This window comes from Fopius arisanus, unplaced genomic scaffold, assembly GCF_000806365.1.
Source record: "Fopius arisanus strain USDA-PBARC FA_bdor unplaced genomic scaffold, ASM80636v1 scaffold00012, whole genome shotgun sequence".
Classification (NCBI taxonomy): Eukaryota; Metazoa; Arthropoda; class Insecta; order Hymenoptera; family Braconidae; genus Fopius; species Fopius arisanus.
Window position 1 is genome coordinate 963,352 of NW_011887751.1, and position 4,190 is coordinate 967,541.

At 32.2% G+C, this 4,190-nt stretch overlaps 1 protein-coding gene across 1 annotated transcript in view; it reads right to left on the reverse strand.

The window, feature by feature from the left end:
• Positions 1-2,840: 2,840 nt before the first annotated feature.
• coil (coilin) overlaps positions 2,841-4,190 on the reverse strand; it is a gene marked incomplete at its 5' end in the record, with an annotated part of 4,150 nt that continues 2,800 nt past the window's right edge. The window contains 2 exon segments of the mRNA XM_011298970.1: positions 2,841-2,938; positions 4,053-4,149.

Below are 4,190 nucleotides of genomic sequence, written 5' to 3' on the forward strand. Positions count from 1 at the left end.
TTATTATTATTATTATTATTATTATTATTATTATTATTATTATTATTATTATTATTATTGTAAATCATTTTTGAGCTTCACCTTCACGGTAATTATTACCATGTACAGAAGTTGAGATTACATTGGATTATACAAATTATAGACATTCTTATGCGTGGATAATATTCATATAGTTTTCTCTATAGATGATTTTTAATAATACTTACATGCATATACAGGAGCCAAAACTGTCGTCGATATATTTAAAACCCAATAATCTGCATTTATCGTAACACGTTCTAGCCGGTTTTCTGCGGCGATGACCTGCACAAGAAATTCAGATGCATTTATATACAGTTGATAACAAAAGTTTTACAGCAAGATCGTATAATACACCGAGAGAAAAGTAACGAAAAAAGTCCTATTCTAAAACGGACACGTTTGACACAATCGATTATCGATCACAATCGATCACAATCGAAAATCTCGAAATCATGCAGCCACGATTCCTTATTGGTCCGCCTGAAGTGGCGCCAGATTACAAAGTCGTAACTCTGCTCGAGAAAATATATCATTACTTCAATATCGACGATGATAGCCGAATTGGTTAAATCGCTTGGCCGAACGAATTTTATAAATAGTTAAATGTTTACTTACTCTGGCCTAAGTCAGCGGCGCAAAGCAGGACGAACAGAACCACAACAAAGTTAATAAACTTCATGGTTTACTAGTATGACGAATCCTCTGTGGTCTCCTTATATACTCCGTGCCAACGTACACATAAATTATCGCAAACAGTGTTTAATCGACACAAATAATTTAATTTTTAGCTCGAACACGTGGCAGTATTGTGTGATCATTTATTTAAATATAAACCATTTATAACGCACATCATGGCGGTGTCACATGAAGAAGTGGTACATTAAATATTTGCAGTCTAAACACAAATGGTAGAATTGCCACTGTTTCATTTTTCTATTTTTATCGTCGTTTTACAGATATTCCACTTGAAAAAACATGTGAAAAATAGAATTCTTATTTTTTATAATATCCGGATGGAGTAGAATCCTCCACTTATGCCTAGAAGACGTGTCTTTGTTATAAATTATTCAATATATTTCTTCGCGTAAACCACGTGAAGACCAAACTACAATTTTGAGGTAAAAATAGCAAAATCTTCAAAAATTTTTATAAAAAAGTGGTGATTATTATGATATTATATCATTATGTTATTATTATTATTGACTTTGACTTTTGTAGTTTGTTAGACGGTCCTGATATATCAGGATGTGTAATCAGCTTTTCGGCCATTTTACACCCTTTATTGTTATTATTATATTATTATATTATTATACGAGACCTGGCTCCGCGCGCCATTTGATTCCGTGGTGTTGATGATGACGTAGCCAATTGACCAATGAGAAATAGGGTTACGAGTGAAAAGTCTTACGCATGAAGTTAGCCAATCTTACTCTCGCCCAACTTAATTTTGGTGTATCACCTTTTATAGATAGGATCATTCTTGAAGATTTCGGAGACTAATTAGTCAATTCAGGCTGCATTGGATATGAATCGTAAGAATTATCAGAGGCGCGTTGGTACTACAATCAGATCGGTTTCGTTTTACGGGTCTTACCCTTGAAAGTTATTACCGTTAAAAATTTTTTTCAACTCCTTCCCACTCCCCCCACCCCTGGGTGGAATTTGTCCAATAATTTGCAACAACCATCAATTTCCGCAATAATTCATAAATATTGACAATTTTTTTATTTTTTTGCATTTTCAAAATTTTGCCGCCCCTCGGCTCCCACGCAAAATTTGGGCAATAATTTGGAACCTCTTCCGGGTTCCTCAATACTTTCACGAATTATCATGATTTTTTCCAATTTTTAAAATTTTTTGAAATTTCAAAATTTTGGTACGACTTTGTGGTGACGAATCGGTTTTGTCTTACGGGTTTTAGCCTCACGCCCATTCGAGATATTTCGAGATCGATTTCCGTTCTCCATTTTCCATTACGAAATTTGAAATCGACATTTCCATTTTTATATTTCCTGGGGACCAGACATTGATTTTGAAGTAAAAATAGAAGAATCGATACACCTCAAAATTCTATCAACGGGCATTTATATTTCAATTTCAATTTTATATTTATATTTCAATTGATTTATGAATTTGTTTAACAATTGAAAGTAAATTTTAATAACGGGGATTTTTCGCTGAATTAAAGTGCATTTGTTTTAAATTATCCAATGAATCTTGCTATTTAATATTTACTAACTTACATACACAGATGTAGTAAAATTCTCCATAATATCCACAGATACACGAGATACGAGAAAAAACATCCAGAAGCATTAACATCTATTTGGCAATAAAAATTTGATCACAAAATTGTGAACCTGTGACTCTTCTGTTAAGTTTCAATCTTTAATAGATGAATTGTTATTTCAATATTCATAGGGACTTTCCATTAAAAATATAATTAAACATATCTAATTCCATATATTTTCTAGAAAAAACTTTTTCCTTCTCGTATACCCTTTCCAGTCTTTACGATTTGTTCCCTTTCCACCCATCCATAAATTTCTTAAATTTATATGGAATAATTCAGGAGTGGGTAGAAGTTTCATATTTTTTAAACTTGATAAAATTTCTCTTGCTAAATGGATTTTTAATGCTTTAACGCTTCTGAATTTTTTTATTTCAAGGATTCAACCACAACAATATCACATGAACAGGAAGTCCAATAAATATTTACTATCTAAATACAATGATATAACTAAGAATACAATCCTTTTATTTACAAAGATATGATACATATGAAAAAACATTGTAGGAAACTATAATTTTTTCATTCTTTTATTTTTCATTATAATCAGATACATTACAATTCTCTGTTCACCAATTCACGGACCAAATCTCTCAGATATGTATCACATGGCCGGTGACGTCATTTCTAGAAGAAGTACATTTGTTTTTAATTATTCAATGAATCGGCACGGAGAAAAGTGAATGGTAGAGATTATTATATTATAAAACTTTTTGCCACCAGAAAATTGCAAATAATTTTTCAGCTTTACCTTCACGGCGATTTTTATCATGTACCCTGGTAGAAATGACATTGCTGCTGTATTGCACTAATACTGTGCGACTATAATAATGATTACTATTCGCTACAGCAATCATGACGAATTATTATGGGACACTTTACCATTGTGAATATCGGAAATGCTACTATCCACAGATGGGACCGTTTATCGTACTCAATTGCATTTAGTAAAGATTGTTTTATTAGAACCAAGAAATGGGGTAATTCTTATTGCCCGAGAATAACAAAAATGATACGGCTGAGCAGACGTTCAAATCCAACGAAGAAGAAATATATTCACAAAACTTTGGATTTGAAGTTTAAGTTAAAAATTAAATATTTCTTCTCTTTAAAATGTAGTTTACATCAAAATTTTCTCGGTTTAATAAATTATTAAATCCATTAGATATCAATCTCAATAAGATTATCTGTTTTATTACACTGAAGTTAATACCACACAGCAATCTAGAAATAATAATTTTTACTCTCCCTCTGGTTGCATTATTCTTGTTATTATTTTTTATTGTTTACTATATCCATTGAGTCCGTTACACTCATTACTCTACCCTATGGTAACCGTTACTACGCCATATGGAAATCATTACTATATCGTAGTAACACTTCCCAAATTATAATCATTCTTAAATCGGAATTAAAACTGCGGAAAATTGTCCTAGTTGGCGCTGTCAGCATAAACTTGGCGTTTTTTAATATTTCTATGGTTTTTTAAAAATAAGATTGTATCATAATCAGTTCGCCTACTGTGTGATTTGAACTATTCAGTAATTGTCCCATGTGTCTGTCTTGGAGGCGATTAGATTTACGTCGACTTTGCGCCATTTTTTCACTAAATTTTTTTGTGATTTTTCAAATTTATCGTAGTAACACTTTCCAAATTATAATGATTCTTACTAGATGTAGATATACGTCTCTCTATCATGACACTTTTCTCCGTGTAGCATCTTAATTTTCAATAACTTACATGCACGAACAGGAGCCGATCCTATCTTTGTGAACGCTATAACCGTATCCTCTGCACCTGTCGGCACAAGATGCAGCCGGTCTCTTGTTGCCACCGCCTGCGGAAAAAAATTCCAAAAACGCATTCATATATATGACA